The following is a 19,824-nucleotide window of genomic DNA, read 5'->3' as shown; positions in this document are numbered from 1 at the left end:
TGGGTTTTCACGCTGTGTACTCATTGCCGGTTATAACAAACTCAGTGGTTTTAATTCGCAAGCGAACTTTACCGACCGAGAAGCCGCCGCTCGTCGGCGAAGTTAGTGCCAACTTTAGCGGTTAGAGAGTGTCGCGTGGTCAGCGTTAATATCGGTTTTCTGGGCCGGAGTCGCTATTTCCTTGAAATAGCTCCTCAACTATCCTCACGAGGCTGGGTGGACTCCGTTCCAGACCCATTATTTCTCAGAAAATCTGATAGCTCCGGGAATCGAACCCGGGACCTCTGGATCTGTAACCAGGAACTCTGGCCACTAATCCACAGAAGCGATGCGTGGCCGGATATATTATATGATAAAGATATTTCCATTTAATACAAGCTTTGTTTCAGTCAAAGTTTACTGTGGAACTATGAGCAAAGAAACACATAATTTTCGCAAGACACAGCTTTACAACATGAAACGATTGATTCGTTCAAGACTCGTCTCCTGTTTTTGTAGGTTACAATATTGACAGAATAGGGAAGGGGCCGTTTTCAGTTTGAAGATATAGAATATCTTTGTGCAGTGCAGTTGAGTGAGGTGGAGCGAGTTGGCTGGTGTGTGAGTTAGAGCACTACTGCTGTTCAATTCTTGTGAGCTGTTGCTGTTAGAAATTGGTAGTTGTAGCACGGGGGCAGTTCGCGAATCCAGAGTAAGAGGAACGTTCGCCGTTTGAAGCCGCGACCGTCAACGACTGGTGAAGACACTGCAGGCTGAGAAGACTAGTGCGTGCTGTAGAGAACTGCAGTGCGTGTGAATTAGCCATAGCGCTATACCAGTAGTTACTTATAGTTTCCGTCTGTAAGTGGAGAATTAATGTAATTACCAATCTAAATTCCGTCTATAGTCGCTCATACACGTCACAGTATATTCCAAATATATTGTTTTTGCTTGTGAATAATTCACTGATGTTTGGTGTTAGTGTTAATTTGTTGCGTATACAAATCTGCTGTGTAGAGAGCTAATCACTCATACTGAACATGCATTTTGAAATCATAAATTATGTAGCTTTAATGCTGTTAAATATTTTTCTGAACGAAAACATTTCAGATAAATGTAGTAGACCCCAATGGATAAAGCCTGTTATATAAGATATTGTTATATGTTGTCCATTGTCTGGAGAATATTTAACACGACGTTTCGGAGCTCATTCCGTTTCCATGATCAGGTGTAACGCAGGAGAGGATCCTGCCTTAAACCTGAGGACGAAAACGAATACAATTTACAGAACATCGTCTATGTTAAACACACCCCAGACGATATATAATGTACAACATAACATAATATTCTTATAATGAATTGGTCATAGTTACACATCCTCAGAAAATCAGGGCCCGCAGTATTTTCACGTATTTTTGGGTGTGAATATAAACAGGGTAGGGATTGGTGAATTGGTTTATTGACCACTTATGTACACCACTCGAAGGTACAAGTAATTACACAGCCACTGCTAAACTCAACAATTCACAGATTACCACAGCGCCCACTATGCTCTTTTCCAGCCTGTTGTGTCTTCACTGTTCCCTAGCAACGGCTTTCAACACAGGAACTGTAATAGTCTCAGTGAATTACACAGCCCAAATATGACACATATAGTCTTCTTTTCGCAGACGGACTGTTACAACTAACTATTTTCTCCACAGCCTCCCCCAGAGAACCCTTCTCAACTGACAACCCTCAACTAACTGGGTTCTAAGCTGGCGACCATTTCACACCAACCTCCTAGTCTTATCTTCACAGGCTGACTTTCAAGTGACATCTGACTCACCAACCAGCTACTTCATGTCACTTCACTCAAATGATCTGCAGCACCAATTGCCTTCAAGATAACCACGAACCACGCAGAAACACATCCGCTCTATTTTTGTAGAGGCGTATTTACCGCGCCGTTGCATAGCAACGGAGCTATGACCATCTGAATGTCAGCATCTTAGTAAGGACTTGTCGTACCTAATTAACTCATATGAGTAGAGTGAGTACTTAGAAGATCGTAGTCAGCCACAGAGGTAAGAATTTTGCCCTTTTTGTTATGTAACCGAAGACTCACAATATTAATCGCGCATCTGCCTCTAGTTTTCCAAATGGCCTTTACGCTTCAGGTTTTACAACGAAATCTTTATGAGAATTTCTCATCTCACAAATGAGTTCTACATGTTTGTGCATATTCCTTGATTACTTACTTGGAGATTAGTATAAATGTTGGAACTTGTCATCTATCTCTCTATGGCTCTACGGCCCTTTATTGGGCCTTGGCCGTTTTTTTCAGTTTCTTGATCTTTTAGACAGTCGGTAGGACTCCTTGGACGGGAGATCAGCCCGCCGCAAGGCCCATACTAGCACACAAAACAACACAAACATAGAATAAACGCACACAGACATCCATGCTACAATTTGAATTCGAACCCACAATCACTGTTTGAGCGGGCGAAGACAGTTCATGCCTTAGACCGCGTGGTCACTGTGATAGGCGAATTATAAACATACCTCTGAATTAATGGTTTATAAGCTTGTAGTTTCTTTCTGTTTTAGATGCGGGGTGAGACCTGGCTCATTGTACTGCAGCCGCAGTAAATCCTATATAAATACAGCAACGAACCAAGTCTCGTAGCTCTTTGTCTTGCAACGAGTAAATTTCCACACTCGCGAGTGTGTGTATAGGATTGACTTTTAGTTGCTGTGTTTAGAATTTCCGAGGAAATTTTCCCCGCTATCGCGCTGCATCCGTGTAAACCGTGTTCCTTGTTACCCATCGCAGGAAGTTGGTTTTATCCCTAAAATAGAGAACACGAATGAATACTTCATTCAAACAAGAGTAACGTATCAAAAGTTTGTGGGACCAACCAGCACTGAGATTGGAATTAAAGCACTTCCACGTCTTCCTGCTCAAAAGCTAAAATTGGGGCCAAAAGAAGCTAGAATTGTATGCATATGTTGGTATTAATATACATCCACTTTAAACCAATCTTTTCTCAGTCAACAAAATACTCTAAGATGTCTAGGAGGCCTTCTCCGACCCATAATACAAATATTTTGTTCTAGAATGTATACGATGTCAATTTCAACATTTTAGTCTGTCACGTAAGGCCCATAAATTTACAGAAAAATATGTAAGCTTTGAGGTTTTCACGCCGGTGATTAAGAAGAATGTTGTGTTCTTGGATGTGACGCCATGCAGATTTTGTATGAACCGACGTTTCAGAGGAATGTATCGCCTCCATCTTCAGGGTAGAAAAATCCACTACCGAGGAACCAGTGTGAACAGATGGCTGCAAGATACATTTTCACACCCAGACCTATTTTCATTTAAAACAGGTTATATTTTGCAGAGATTTTATTTCATAAATTTTTTGGAAATCTCTCAACAAAATTATGTTAATTTTATATAATTATTTGCACGAATATATTGAGCAGTAAATTCTTGAGACAGATTCCATTATTTCGAAAGAAGAGGACATGTTATTTATATTGTGAGGCATTGCCACGCAACGACTCCGTAAACAACACGTCACAATGGTAGCCTTATTCTCAGTGGACGAATGTTACAGCTCGTTGACTATGCAGCAGTCAGCGCGCCAATTAACTGGCTGGATAGCGATCACGTGGGAAACCCAACAGAGGCGTTTCAACAATACCGGCTGTGTTTTCTGTGCGTGGTCCGTGTCGAAGTTTTATAGGGGACAACAAAGGTCGTTTGTAGTCAGTCGTAGCTGAGAAGCAGTGAGTCAAGTTACAGTAATCTTAAGAGTGTTATGCTTAATTGTAGTTATGACCTGTGAATATCCAATAAATCGATTCACAAATCCAAACCCCGTCTTTAGTCACTAAAACATGTGAAAATATATTTCACACGTGATTACACAGCTGCATAGACCTATTCAGTACATTACGTTGCTGTCAGTAGCCGCCACTGAAGAACGGTCGCAGCATGGCGGTACACAATTTTCTGTCGTCAGTCTGGTGTGGAGTTTGTATAGAAGGCAAGAGGGAGAGGAAGAGGGAATGATTTTAAACTTGCAACTCCCTGACTTCTATACATTAAAAGAAACCCACAACACAGTGGTGTCTGATAAGTTGCCTAGAGACGTGGGGATTGTGAATTCGTCTTTCTCGTCACAGTGGCGCAGCTGCAGGTTCTTTCTTGTAACACGGTCACGTGGTACAGTCCCTTTGTGTAAAACTTTGATCGATATTTTCTGAATTAGATTATTTTCTCTTTGTGTTTAGTTTAGCGTTTTCATTTTAATTTTAGAATTGAAAATCTTCTGCTGCAAGAGAGGAGAACAGATGGGAAGGTACGAGTATTTGGGAATGAAACACTGAAGACAATATTTGGACTTTGGAAAGAGTAATTTCACAACTTGCATTTTGCATTTATGCGTAATTCTGTTAGGTATATTAAATCCGGTGTAATTCCATGGATAGGATACGGAAAACACGTGGATGATCTGAGAAATATACACTGAAGGGAGGAGCTGCGTTGTTGATCTTATAGAGGATGATGTTAAAATTGATGTTAGAGAAATAGGGTGTCAGGGTGTTGAATAGACAGATACATTTATTTCGCTTGGATCCTGTAACCAATTAAATTTGGCTTGTTTTAGTCTAATAATTTTGAGCACCCTTCATCGAACCATGGCTTATGCTTCTTCAGTTCATAGTAGCCTAGACTCTCTTTGGCAGAAATTTTTATATTCTCTCTAATAGTTTCCCATGCTCTATTAACATCCACTTCAGTGTCCAAGTTTTCCAAAGCCGCGAGCCTATTTGAGATTTCGACAAGATACTGCTCTTTACCCTCTTTTTTTTTTCTTGGCACTACAGCCCCAGTGGGCCTAGGCCTACCTCCATGAACTTCTCCGTTTACTTCGGTTTTTCTAGATCTTACACATTCGGTAGGACTCCTTGGGCGGGTGATCAGCTCGTCGCAAGGCCTCTACCTGTAGACAAACACAGGAAAACGCACACACACAAAGTAAACATCCATTCCCTGAGTGGGATTCGAAACCACGATCCCGGTTTCCAAGCGAGCGAAAACAATATATCGTGACCGGCTCAGTGAGATTTATTTCCAACAAATTCCTTCCACGGCTGTAGTAATTCATCCGTATTGCAAACAGAATTAAGAATATGTGGGTCTTACACTCTGACCTGATGCATTATGTTGGAGTTTAAACAACACATGGTGATATATAAAATTTCAACCGCTGATAATATATTTTTCACACGAAGACAGATTGATATTATGCTCTGAAAATATCTATAATAACGTAAAATATAGGTAACGCAGGCTGTGTAACTTGCATTTGCAATATTCTATAATTAAAAATACGTATTTACCGAAATAAAGAAGCCAATCTATGACTGTACGCATTATATCTGTTACTTAACTACCTTTACAACAATAGATTTATCTCTTTACAAATGACTCTACAGCCCTTTGGACCTTGGTTGCTTTTTCAGTTTCTTAATCTAGACACAGTCGGTAGGACTCCTTGGGGGGGGGGGGAATCAGCCCGTCACAAGGCCACTACCTACACACAGAACAACATAAACACGGAATAAACGCACACAGATATCCATGCCTCGAGTGGGATTCGAAATGCATTTATATTTGTAATAAATTAACACAAGGACAACTGCAAAATTCCAAATATCAAAAAACATTGGTTAAATAAGTGCGTTTTTGGACTGCAGATTTTTCCCGTTCTTTCATCTTAAACTATTTTAGACACTGGAACTGATGGTAGATGCAGAATTATCCTCCGGGACGTGAAATAATTAGACTGTCACACTTCCTTTGTTAAAAGGCATCAGTTTTAGACTCTTTATCGGGTTTTGTCTTGCAGTACCCTTAAGGTATAAATAAAAGCTTCTTTGCTCGCGTTTTACTGATGACGAGACGCTTTTGTATAACGCAAATCCGAGTATCGGAGTCGTGTTGCAACGAACGATGCTATTGGTGGTTGGGGAGGGATCTTGTACATTGTACTATGAAAGTTGATAGCTCTGGTTTGCAAAAGGCGTACATTGGCGCGTAGACAATGCTAAAAACAACATAAACAAAAGAAAGAAAGAAAGAAAGAAAGAAAGAAAGAAAGGAGGAATGAGGGAACAGTGAAAGGAAGGGGAGATATAGAAATAACGATTGAATGAAATTAAAAAGAATGAGATGGAAGGAGAAAGTGAAGAAAAAATGTTCCACTTTCTCTATGAGACACATTATAGTATCTTATTGTTTGTATCTGATACAATTTCTCAATCCAGGAAACTTTCACAAGGTAGTGACTGAAGGATAGAGAGAACTGGATACCGCAATGAAAATCTTCACAATACTCTTTCCACATAAATAGCAAACTCCGTGGCCTGTACTCCGCAAGCGAACTATACCGACCGAGCGACCGCCGCTTGTCGACGAAGTTAGTGCCATCTTTTGCGGTTAATGGATGTCACGTGGTCAGCGCAATGGTTCCCCACGGCCATTAATCTCGGTTTTCTAGATCGGAGACGCCATTTCCTTGAAATACCTCCTCAATTGTCCTCACGAGGCTGAGTGGACCCCGTTCCAGAGCCACTACTTCTCAGAAGAATCTGGTAGCACCGGGAATCGAACCCCGACCTCTGGATCTGTTGGCAGGAACTCTGACCACTAGACCACAGAGGCGGTCGCTCTTTCCACATACTGTTGTTAACTACGCAAGTGACTGACTCCAGCGGGCCCTATGTTTCCTGAGAAGCAAATAGTTTCTCAACTCAGAACCGAATTAAGGGTGAGCGACCGGGGCGATCGCCCCGAGGTCTCAAAGAAACAGAAATAGGATCCACAGATTTTACGGAGACATTTTCTACTCTAAAATCACGGAATTTAGCCTGTACCTTAGTTATTGTTAACAAATGAGAACAGCATCAGCAGCAAAAACAACCAAAAGAAAATAATTCTCATAACCCAAATTTGTTCTTACTGGTATGAGCCTCACATTTTGACTGCCCCAGGGCCCACACAACTTTATATCCGCCCCTGGTTCTGCTGCTCGAGAAATCCACAAAAATATGGGAAGATTCACCTCAAGAGTCCACCACTGGTCCCTATCCTGACTCAGATGAAGCCACTTTCTTTACGATTCATTTCCGCACCATCTGCGGATAGGCCTTACTGTTCTTTCAGTTTCTGCACTTCTCTCTCATGCGTACTACATGCCCTAGCTGTCTCGTCTTCCTTGATTTGATAATTATAGTGACATTTCGCTCCTCATTGCGTATTTCTGTCCACCTTACACTTACTTCATCCCTCTTAAGCCCAAAAATTATTTCCAGCACTCTGTTCTCGAATACCCACAGACTATGTTCTCCCCTTAAAGAGGGAGACCAAGATTCACACCCATACAAAACCACAGGCAAAATTATATTTCCACCTAATCCCTACGTTTTTAGATAGCAGACTGGGAGACGAAAGATATGAATTGAATGAGAGCAAGGATTGCCCGAATTTAACCTACTCTTATTCTCTTCATAAATGCATTTTTCATTTGTTATTGTCGTTCCCAGACATTTGAACTTCGCCACATTTTGAAAGAAACTATTAATTATCTTTTTGTTACCGGTTTTCTTTGTATTCTGGCGACAGGAGGTGCACATTATGTGCACAGAGTTTGCTTTTGGACTAACGTTCTTACATAGTGGCTAATATAGTTTCTGTGTTTCTCATTATGTAGCAGCAATATAGGTCGAATATTAGAACTGAGTATTTGTCATGTTGACGGTTGACATAATTCCTATATATATGTATATTTGAACCCAATACATTAACATTATTGGCATAAACGATAAGCTTAGGTCTCCCATGGTGTTAAAAAAAGATAAAGCTATCCCTTTATCAGGCCGTGGAGGTCAATAGGGTTGTGAGACGTCGAGGCTCCCACATCTTCTAGACAATCGGCTCACAGATGGCGGTAAAGTTGTCAAGCCTTACACGCTTGCTGCCCTTTACTCTCAGGATGATTTCTGGTACTCATTTTTGTTAGAGGCTGAGTAGACCGCAGGGCCATAGTGCGGCTGGAAGGATTAGGTCAATTGAAAAAGAAATCCACCTCACTGGGACTCGAACCCGAGAAATTCCGACTTCTGTGAAGATGAGTGTTGCATGAAAGTGGAACAGACACGTGCCATTTTGTTACAGAACTTCAGTGAAAGAGTTCTTCGGAGACGAGATGTAGATTTAAGGATATTAGGAACATTCTGAACGGTAATCATGTGTGGAAATTAGGATCAGATTGAACTGGCTCAGTACAGGATCCAGTGACGAACCACGAGGGCCGTATGAAATTCAGGGATTTTAATGAGTCTCTGAACAATTCTGAACTCCTGAAACGGCAGTATGCTGTGGATCTGGTCAGATGGGTTTGCACACCTGATTTCAGATATTTGGTTCTGTGCTGGAAGTCGTGGAATGGCCAGGTTAACGTGGGCCATGTTCAGTTCAGTGACACAGAGTACGAAAACACAGAATGAAAACTGAAGTCGGATATGACTGGATATTATCAGCCTGCAACCATGCCGTGTATCTGTGCTTGATATGATGCGCATCAGTGAACAAAACGCGCTGTAACCACATGACAATCGATAAAAAGACGAACCCGAAATTTTGAAACGTGTCTGAAACATACAGGAGATGTGTTTGGTATGCGAGGAGGGGGAGTGAAAATATGAATAAACAATTGGTGTGCTCTAATTGTGTTCTACCTGGTTTCCCTCAATGCATGTTCGACCGTGAAATAGTCACTGTGTGGAGCTTAACCCATAATTCATTGTCATCCAGCACACATCTTTCGATGCGCAGAACAAACGAATGCTTCCTTCAGAGACAGGGAAGTTACATATAAGAGGGAGATACAGAATGAATATTGATTTGATTTCACAATAATACCATGAACAAAGATAATATTGTGGTCGTTCAGCTGGCCTTCAAATTCTTCGCCTCTTACGGAAGGCGAAGTCTCGTACACTGTTCACAATATCGCCATATGAAAGCCCATCTTGAGGCAGTAGAACTCGGTTCGAACCTTTACATACTACAGCATTTATTTAAGAACAATTTCATTATTATCCTGCCCTCTATGTCTAGATCAGGTTGTACGACTAATAATTCTTATGTATTCATCGCATGTGTACCGGAGGCACGCGGTAGCGTAGTTGGTTCAGGCACTATTCTACAAGCCGGAAGGTCGTGAGATCGAATCCTGATTAGGTCATTGGATATTTTTCAATTTACTTAAACCTTCCAACCCCACTATGGCCCTGGGGTCGACTCAGCCCCTGATAGAAATGAGTACCAGAAATATTCTTGGAATGTTCTTAGGGGTAAAGGACGGCCGGCATGTAAGGCTGACAACCTTGACATCATCTATGAGCCGATTGTCTAGAAAATGTGGGGACCTCAACATCTCACAACTCTATGAGCCTCCACGGCCTGTTACAGGGATACTTTTACTTTTTTATCGTATGTGTACCTTTCCAACTCAGTCTTTTCCTCGATGATTTGGTCGTTCTAATAATATTTGATGAAGAACACAAACCATAAACAAGCTCGTTATGTAATGTTATTTATGCTATTCCTTTTGCTTGTTGTCATTTAGGTGCAAATATTTTCCCTAGTACCCTGTTTTCAGACCCTAGCAATGAACAAATTTTCTTTCGGGCAGGACACCGAGTTTGGCATTCAAATTGTTAGCTACATAACTACCTAGCTAACTCCATNAGCCTCCACGGCCTGTTACAGGGATACTTTTACTTTTTTATCGTATGTGTACCTTTCCAACTCAGTCTTTTCCTCGATGATTTGGTCGTTCTAATAATATTTGATGAAGAACACAAACCATAAACAAGCTCGTTATGTAATGTTATTTATGCTATTCCTTTTTGCTTGTTGTCATTTAGGTCCAAATATTTTCCCTAGCACCCTGTTTTCAGACCCTAACAACGAACAAACTTTCTTTCGGGCAGGACACCGAGTTTGGCGTTCAAATTATTAGCTACATAACTACCTAGCTAACTCCACTGAGGTGAGTCGTTCTTGAAACACTGCCAGTCGCTGAGTTACTCAAAATTATCCCAGCATTTTATGGAACCCGAAGGTTTATTACCGTGCTCGGAACATCCCACAGCGATATAAAAAACAGGTAAAATTATAGTTTCGTATATTTAAGTTGTTTATATTTACGTTTCAAGTTATGAACTATGGTTTCGAGAACGAAAGGGTAGTTGTTAAACCAATTTGATTCCTTTAGCCACTTAAGACGTCCTTTGTTTTCTTTCAGTTGTTCGATTAGGCCCCTTTGTGTAGGAGGTACGGATGTTCTGTTGGCACCAGAATTATCAGAAATTCATGGCTTCTATTTCTCATATCCTGTAATACACCTTTATTAATTTACTGTGCTTTTAAACTAGTTTATACACCATGGGCCATTAAGCCTCATCCGTAGAATATGGAATTGTGTTGAAAATAAGTACATATACAGAAATATCACTCGGTAAGAAATGTGTTGACTTATCGAATTATAAAGAGTTACTTTTGTTAGGACAATTGTGTATCAGCTCTGATATTCAAATTAATAGAGTAAAAGTAGCCTGACATACATATGTTTGCGATTCTTGCAAAAATGCCATGCAAATTTATGTAAATTATACTCGTCTGCTGCTTCTTTTCGAAACCCCCCAAAATTACTTTTTGTTAATAGGTGACCAAGAGGAAACCGAGCGGTGGTTCAGTTGTCATTGTATGCAGACTATACTTTCAGAACACTAATGAAGTATATAAGTAGAGACTCCATCATTGTCACAAGCTAGATAATCATTCGTGGTGGTGGTCGTAGTAGTAGTAGTAGTAGTAGTAGTAGTAGTAGTAGTAGTAGTAGTAGTAGTAGTAGTAGTAGTAGTAGTAGTAACATCAGCAGCAGGGCCGCGCCATAGCTCAAGCGGTTAGTCGCTGGCTTCCCACCGCGGCGGCCAGGGTTGGATCCCGTGTCTGGTCAAGTGGGATTTGTGGTGGACAATGTGGCGCTGGGGCAGGTTTTCTCCCTGCCAATCTTCATTCCACCAATTGCTCCACAATCACCCTCACCTATCATTTGGGGATGGTACAATAGGCCAGAAGTGGCCGCAGTGCAATGGACTTAGTCCCACCCCACTAGAAATAAAAAAAAAAACATCAGCAGGAAGACTTTCATGGAACTTAGCCCTTACTGAGAATCCAGAGACTGCTCAGGAGAGTCAACATGTTTCGCTTTTTATACGAATAGAAATGAAGGGCCATTACTGGTCTTATAAGAACCTGCCATTGGAATTTAACCTTAGGTACCTGCATCCAATCCCGTCTTCAGACCCTGTGCTTTGTCATACCCTTCGTTATCCTCCCGCATATGCCCAGGATTCCCAAGCGGACTGTTTATTTCAGGTTTGTCGTCTCCAGGTTTTGAATAATAGCAACACTTAGTGCAAGAGACAGTGAAAAACATGGGGAAAGTGCATTGCAGACGAAGGCAGCAAAATGTACACGTGTTCCTTAAGATTTCTCCTGGTCTGTGTAGCTTCAGTGAACATGACACAGCGCACCCCCAGTGTTGATATGATCCCAGTGCTGAGGTCATGGGACCGCTCGCGAGGAAAGGAGAAAGAATTGGGCTTGAACAAATCTGCTCTCCCCTCTACCCGGTCACACGCTGCGGTGGTTGGTGGTACGAACCACACCGAATGGTCCCGAGCTAGCGAGCGTTGAATTTTACCGGGACGCCGCCGCGTCGGTCGGTTGGATTCGTATGTCGACGTCTCCGCCAAGCGACTAGGAGCAGTAGCTACTTGTGATACGAGAGTTCCACACATACACACAGCGCTAGAGCTGCAGTCTGATGTGTGGTCGCGGTCGGTGAGGACGTGTGAGTTGGTGTATGTGCTGTTAAATTGGTAAACAGGGCCAGTGCGAAAATGAGATGTTATACATATACTCGCTGAAGCGTACACATGTCCATGTAATACGCACGGACGGACCTGTGAAATGTGTGACCCTTGTGAAAGGTTCAAGAAGTGATGGTCGTTGCTTGTGAAGGATTCGGAATGAACCTGGTACGGCAGTGTTTATAGGTATTTGAAGCAAATACAGAGTGAAAGCACTGATTTCCTACATGATAATATGTGAAGTTGTGAAGGATCGTGATTTACGAAAGTATCTTGGATGATGTTCGGTGCAACAGTGATTTTGAAAAGGTGATTGAAATTGCTTTGTTTTCAAACAAATATTACGGTACATACCCTGTCCAAATGTTAGCCTCGATCTTGCAGAAAAATTCCGGATAATTTTTAGGAACAACAGTGTTTAAGAAAAAGTGATCGAATCTAGTTTTAAAATCATTGTCCCAGACGTTAAAGTCGAGAATGATCGGTTCTGACTCCTGAAGGATTTCCGATTATTCTCCCGGTAAAGGTTTATGTAATGTTTCAACACGTTTAAATATGCTTGCGAGTATATTCGGATATAAGTGTTCCTGTTGAAGTTATCTGAATGTCAGCTGCAAAACGCTTGTGTGCTTTGTTCAATTATTGCCGCGTGTTTTCTTTTCGACATGAATAGCAAGCAAGTCAGATAACATGTCACATTGAGTTTGTGTGACATCTTGATGTCATATAACTTGTGGCTTCTCTGCACATGGCTGTATCGGACACCATCTAACGTGTTTCTGTGTCCTGTTGTCATTTCAATACATCTCATTTTAGCTGTGTTTCTGAACATACCAGACGATTTCGTATGCCTTTATGCTGCAGACCAAGAGTAAAACACAAGGAGGAAACCGTTTCTGATTCTTTTTTTCCTGTTAACTGTGATTGTGTTCGTAATGTGAAAGGGAAATCTTTATAAAACCATACGATCTGTGTTTGTAGGTTTATGTGAAATGTTTGAGGTAGTGCTGTGTGCTAAGAAATGGGGTGTTTACAATCAAAATAGTTTTTTGGGGCACTTCTTTATGTGGGTTTGTCTGAACAATACGGCACTAGGTTTGAGGTTCGTAATATTTTTTTTTTGTATGTTGCCTGCATATTCATCTGTTCTCTGAAGCAAAATTTTCAGTGTTTTGTACCCATATATGAAGGAATTTTACTTAATCTTGTGTCCTCATTTCCAGCTTGATTTTGAATGTGTCATCTTCACTGTTGTCGTCTCACTTCCCCTGTTTGACTAGTTCATTTCCGCGTTGCCATTTGTAAACAGGTTTGTTTCTCCTGCAAATAAACTTCCTTCAGTCCTGCTTGCCTTGAAGTTTGTGCTTGTTACATGGATGCAGAAGCGAGGTATCAGATCCGGAGTGAGGGTTGTAAGCCGGAAACAGCAGAAAACTGTACCCGGAAGCGTTAAATTCGTTTAATGAAATTCGCAAAGAGAGAGAGTGCTCCGTACTGTGCGTTCTACTAGGTGAAATTCGCATTGCGGTTCTGGATAATGAACCGCGTCTTACGGTGTTGTTTGTTTGGATTAACAAAAGTGGAAAATTGGCTCAGCGTCTCATATTTTGTCATCTGTTTCTCTTCTTCAGAAGATCTCCCCGGCGTCATTGTTGCCAAGCATCGACACCATCCCCTCAGGGTAATTAATTAACAAGTTCGTAATATACAAGTGCAGTACAGAACACACACACACACATGTATCATGTGGATACGCAAGAACGTTGTGGGTCTCCATGGACTGAAATCTCAGTCAGCCGCCCCTACAACGTCAGTACAGTGCGGACTTCAAAACCATGTTGTCCGGGTGGCACAGGGTAATTTTTCAGTATGGGTTTGTGCATAAATGAGATTGGTTTATAGTGACATGCCAAGAATGTGTTGTGTATGTGGTGTTAACCGACGTTTCGGAGGAACGTATCGCCTCCATCTTCAGGGTAGAAGGAAAAAATATAAGAAATCCGCAAGCGAAGAGACCGTGAGAACCGGTTGTACAATGTGCCGGTTCTCACGGTCTCTTCGGTTGCGGATTTCTTATATTTTTCCTTCTACCCTGAAGATGGAGGCGATACGTTCCTCCGTAACGTCGGTTAACACCACATATACACGGTGCCACGTCCCAGAAGACTGCTTTCTTCGACATTATTTTTGTTAACCACGTGTTTTTGTTGGAACTAGTGCCCTCAGATAAAAACTCTGACGAATTTAAGTGCTGGGATAGTACATTAAATTAGGTAACCATCGCTTCTTTCCATATTCTTCCAAAATCTTTGTTTACTGTTATTCTTTCAGTAGACGTTCCATTCGGTTGAATAAGCGTTACTTGGTCATAGTTTGAAATTGTTCCGTATACTTGTTTAAATATAGCATTGGCAATGTACAAAATGTTTCACTTAAAATTCCGAGACTGTACTTAGATCGACGAAACGTAATTAATTAACATAGGATATCGGAAATTTTCATCGATGGTCTCAGGGAGTTGAACAAATGAAGGAGTGGACGCGGGAATATCGTACTCATGTTCGGGATTCCGAAATTTACATTTCCGTCACAAATTTATTCCCCTTTCTATTACACTACCGTCAGTAGATCCTAATTTGCATGGCGATGAAAAGCGACCGTGTTGTTGATAATGTAAGATTTCTGCATGCCACTTCTAAAGAAGACCATTTTATGCGGAGAAATACGAAACATCTTCTTGGCATGACAGTGTAGTAGTTTGTACTTTGAAACTCACACATCATACTTAATATTTTTTGCTATTTACAGTAGTTTAATTCGTTAAGACTTGACTCGATATGGAACATGGAACTACTAACAGCAGGTAGGGTTTGAGGCTGTAAAAGCGATAGTTACGAAGAGTTCAGTCTTCCATGGTGAACTCTGCTTGCCACCTGCTTCACGCCGGTTTCTTGCATGGCTTACTCTTCGTTCTTGAAGATGTAGGCGACATATTCGTCCGAAACGTCGGTTGACTTCCAACGGACGACACTACATTATATCCAAAAGATAGAAGTGTACTAACAGTAGGCCTATATTATTTGTAAATGAGTTATCGGTAACTGCTGCTTCAGTGCTAGGAGTTCAAAACCGATATGACGTGTTAAGCTAAAAATGCTGTTGCCAATCAAACGTAGGAGTAACTCGTCATCCACTGTTTTGCTCATTCTGGATTTCAAATATTCGCAGTTTTTCATTTGTGTTGCACCATGCCAATACTAGGAGATTGCTTAATTTATTTATACCTCCTTTCTATCGTAGTTCCACGCATGTGCGTGCTCTGTCACAATTTTTATTTTTTAGCTTCTTGTTATCGCCTACCGAACTAGCCTAGTTCTGTATGTTGAAGTAGCTGGGTAAATGTGACAGGAGTTGTCCAGTGATTGAGATTAGCTCTTTCTAAGGGGCCCAACTGAGTAGGTGTCTTCCTTCCTCACCAGAAGACAGAAAGAGACCCAGTTTCCGAAACGTCGTGTCCTCTATTACCTAGAATTCCGAACGACGGAAAAAGTAAGAAACCCCAGTAATTCTGTGTGTCATCCACCAACGTCAGAACCCATTAGAATCTAATTTATTTGTGTTTCTGACTTCGTCATTGCGAAAGTTTTTGGACGTAATTTGTGTCTGTATGAGGTAAGGAATATAATGTATGAGATCGTTATTTTGTGCGTTCATTTGTGAAAAAGGATGTAGAAGTAGAGTCAGATTGAAAGGAGTTTCTGGCTTAGGGACCGAACTATATAATAACTTCATGTAGAACATTACATACCGTGAAAATGTATAGACTTTACTTCTCGCTGTAGTTTATTGTTGTAAGTCATCGAATGTGATAAGATGAAATGTAGCACGGATTAGAGAAATTTATACACTATTTTAATATGTATTATTATTTTGGTTTATTGCTAGTGGGGTGGGACTAACAAGGGATTGGTCTGATCCGACATGTCGAAACCTGCCCTGATTTCTTTTTTTCATTGCAAGAGTACACAGAACAAAATCCACTATCAAAATTTTAGCTGCTGTACGCAACACTGCTGACTCACAGCATAGGCTGGGGTTGTACAAACCTCTGGTACAAACGATTCCGCGTACGGAAAAAATGAGTAAACTCGGCAATTTTTAAAAAATACTTGCAGTGCGTATTAGCAGCTAAAATTTTGACAGTGGATTTTGTTGTGTATACTCTTGCAGTGAAAAAGAAATCAGGGCAGGTTTCGACATGTCGGATCAGATCATTGCCTTGTAAGTCCCTTGTACTGCGGCCACTTCTGGCATATTGTACCAGCCTCAGATGATAGGTGAGGGTGATTGTGGAGCAATTGGTAGAACGAAGATTGGCAGGGGAAACTGAAGTACTCGGAGAAAACCCGCCGCAGCGCCACTTTGTCCACCAAAAATCCCACTTGACCAGACCCGGGATCGAACCCGGGCCGCCGATGATGGAAAGCCAGCGACTAACCGCTTGAGCTATGGCGCGGCCCTGTCACATTGGCTTAGCCCCATGTACTATGATTAAATACTTTTTTCGCACATCAGGTTGCTGCAGCGGTAAACCATCGAAACCTGTACTTGCGAGGTATCCGATTGTAATTTCAGCCAGGCCACGTTTTACCGTTGTATGCGAATTTTTCTTGATTTTTTCGAGAAAGGCCTGCGCCTCCTCTGTTGAGATACTTGCTGACTGATCATTCACGGTATTCCGATCTCACGCTACTGTACATAGCATCAGCAGTTGAAATATCAGCCTTAAATAACCCACTAATAAAAGACGCTCTGGTCATTCCCGCCGGGCTGAAGATAGTAGCTGACGGCCGTGTAATGTAATACGGCGCTTGTTCTTGCAGTGTGTGCATTGTGAGAACACTTCGACAGCAGCAGGGACGCAGATACGTTCTGCATAGACTCGCCGTTGGCCAACAGCCCATATATACAGGAGCGAGAGGATACGAAACTATCATATCTAGGAGAGATCTCTCTCATAGAAAGAGGTTGTAAATGTGACAAGAAATTACAGGAGTTTTCTTCCATAGACAAAGTAGCACATGTTAGGCGCTTCATGTGTTGAAATTAAGTCAAGAATTGAACAGTATTCTCCTGAGTAACTAGAGGCTGTAAAGATAGTAGATAAGTATTAAGTTAGGTGCTGCCTTGATGAAATGGATCCCTTTTCAATGGAATCCTAGGGTTAATTCCTGTATTCACAAAAGCTCGCCACTGGACCCAGTGCGGAGGCAGTTCAGTTCGGTCCATGACTGCTTCACTCACTGTCTCTCTGGCGTTTATTTTAAAATTATGTTTGCATCTATGCCTTCTGCCGGAAGTGAAATGAAGGCCTCTGTGTTTCCGTTATGCGTGTTACATGTGGCGCCATTCAGATCTTACTCATGGAGCTGAGCCATTCTTGAGGAGAAGCCAAATCTGCAGCTACTCGTTTTCCAGCATTTTATGGAACTCGAAGGTTCATTAACGTGTTCACAAGAGCCCTCCACTGGTCCCTGTCCTGAGCCAGATCAATCCAATCCATACCATCCCATCTCTCTAAGATCCTTTTTAATATTGTCCACCCACCTACGCCGTGGTCTTCCCAGTGGTCTCTTTCCTCCTGAATTTCCCACCAATATCCTATATGCATCCCTCGTCTCCCCCATTCGTGCTACATGCCCTGTCCACCTCCTCATCCTTGACTTGATCATTCTGATTATATTCTGATCTTACGTTATTTAATTAGACCATCACAACTACATTATCAGACAGGCTTCATATGATCATTTGTTATTATGATGTTATAATATGATATTAGTATGTGAAAGTAATTAATGTAACTCCAGATTATCTTCACTGCCGTTTGCAGTAGTATGTATAAAAAGATAAAACAAATTCTAAAATATTTATGAATATAAACTTACATAAAAACGGTTCAATACAGAATTTCACAAACAAGTTCAGTAACATACATAATTTGTAGGAGCCGGGATAGCGTAGTGTGTATAGCTACTGGCTGGACGATCGAGGGGTCGGTGTTCGAATCCCGGTAAGGTAGAGAACTTTCTGTTCTCCACGTCGTCCATACCGGCTCTGGTGTCCACGCAACCTCCTATACAATGGGTAACCGGGAGGGGGGGTAAAGCGGCCGGAACTTGAAGGTGACCACTCACCAACAAGCGCCGAGGTCAAGAAAACCTGGGTCTATACATCCACTCATACGTCTTCATGGCGTAGTGCTTAATTAGTTAAGACCAGGGACAGCTTTACCGTTTACGTAATTTGTAAGGATTTTTGTATTCCTCAGTGCCAGATTTCGTATTCCTGTATCATCATTACTATTGACAAGCCAAGACATTCTTTGCTTTCATTTTGGAGAGGTCCAAAGGATTTCTGAAGTAAATAAACCTTGCTCTGCATCCCTTGTGATCTTTCATTTCGTTCTGCTGACTTGTGTATGAAGTATGTAGTGTGGCCAGATGCGGGCCCGTCTCGTTTAAAGTCGATACACACGGCCCTTGCATTGACTGCTTTATTTTCTACGTCATGACAAACTTACGACGTATATATACATTTCCTGCCAGAAACGTCAGCAGAAAATATCACTCACTCAAAACCAGTCACGTTTCCAGCCAGTTCTAAAACCTGCAGACATATGATGATCCCACGCTTGACATTTCACCTCATGGCGCACTCTGTAACCTGTAGCTTCAGAAGAACTTGTTCCTGCGTCACGGCGCCGTTCGATCCAATCAGATGGCACTTGCACTGAGAAGTTTTCCACGACTTATTTTAAGTGATTGATTGGATCGTGAATTCTGAAGTTACCGACACATTTCGACTTATTTCATGTCATATACACGTTTTTTTTGTACGGTTATTCCCTGAAGTGTTCGCGAGAACGCGCGCGCGTGTGCTGAGAAAGATGACAGGAGAAACAGTCAGCAAGCTTGTCATCTGCTTTTGCTGGTTTCTTGCTTTAGACTTCGAAGACAGAAGCGAAGTATCATTCCGAAACATCTGACGCGTAACTACATGACGTTACAACCCACAAAACCGCACTCTTCATAATTTTTACCGTTCGCCTGATATTATTAAGGCAATTAAGTCAAGGAATTAGGCATATATAGGCCGCATTACAGATATGAGAAGTGTGTGCAAATGAAGAAAGCAGTCTTCTGGGATTTGGCACCGTGTATATGTGGTGTTAACCGACGTTTCGGAGGAACGTATCGCCTCCATCTTCAGAGTAGAAGAAAAAGTATAAGAAATCTGCAAGCGACAAGACCGTGAGAACTGTAAAAGTCTGCTTTTGCCGTTCTCACGGTCTTGTCGCTTGCAGATTTCTTATACTTTTTCTTCTACCCTGAAGATGGAGGCGATACGTTCCTCCGAAACGTCGGTTAACACCACATATACACGGTGCCAAATCCCAGAAGACTGCTTTCTTCATAGTCACCGCCGTGAAAGTCTCAAATCTTACACAGTGTGTGCAAATGTTTATTCTGATATCTTGAAGGGAAGAGAGCTGAACGGAGAGGCGTGTAGTAATGAGATGGGTGCCTGTGAGGATGCAGACAGCATCGAACAGTAAGCCTGTTGTGAACACGGCAGTAACACCTGGAATTCTATAAGATGTGACAAATTTCATGGTTAGTTAAGATGCTATCATCTCTCTGTTGAATGAGTTAATTGGTCATTCATTAAGGATATTAGATGTGTTTGTAGCTGAAGACACTACGGAAGCCGTTTCGTGGAGTGTAATGGGTTCTGTTTGTCACGTGCGAGGTGCTTCTTATACAGTACGCGTACGTGTCTGTC

The 19,824-nt window shown here is 41.7% G+C and overlaps 1 protein-coding gene across 15 annotated transcripts in view; it reads left to right on the top strand.

Annotated features, from left to right (window-relative positions):
• LOC111871350 (CUGBP Elav-like family member 2) overlaps positions 1–19,824 on the top strand; it is a 1,228,155-nt gene that overhangs the window by 320,828 nt on the left and 887,503 nt on the right. The window contains exon 1 of one of the 15 annotated variants that reach the window (XM_023864388.2): positions 11,867–12,150. The exons of 13 other annotated variants lie outside the window; for them this stretch is intronic. The gene's annotated coding sequence lies outside the window, so the exon portion shown is untranslated. Of the gene's footprint in view, positions 1–11,866; positions 12,292–19,824 lie in introns of those variants that run through there. One more of the 15 variants, XM_023864387.2, reaches the window with a different exon arrangement.

This window comes from Cryptotermes secundus, unplaced genomic scaffold (assembly GCF_002891405.2).
Source record: "Cryptotermes secundus unplaced genomic scaffold, Csec_1.0 scaffold1, whole genome shotgun sequence".
Classification (NCBI taxonomy): Eukaryota; Metazoa; Arthropoda; class Insecta; order Blattodea; family Kalotermitidae; genus Cryptotermes; species Cryptotermes secundus.
Note: the sequence above shows the minus strand (reverse complement) of the source record. Positions and strands in the feature narration are given on the sequence as shown.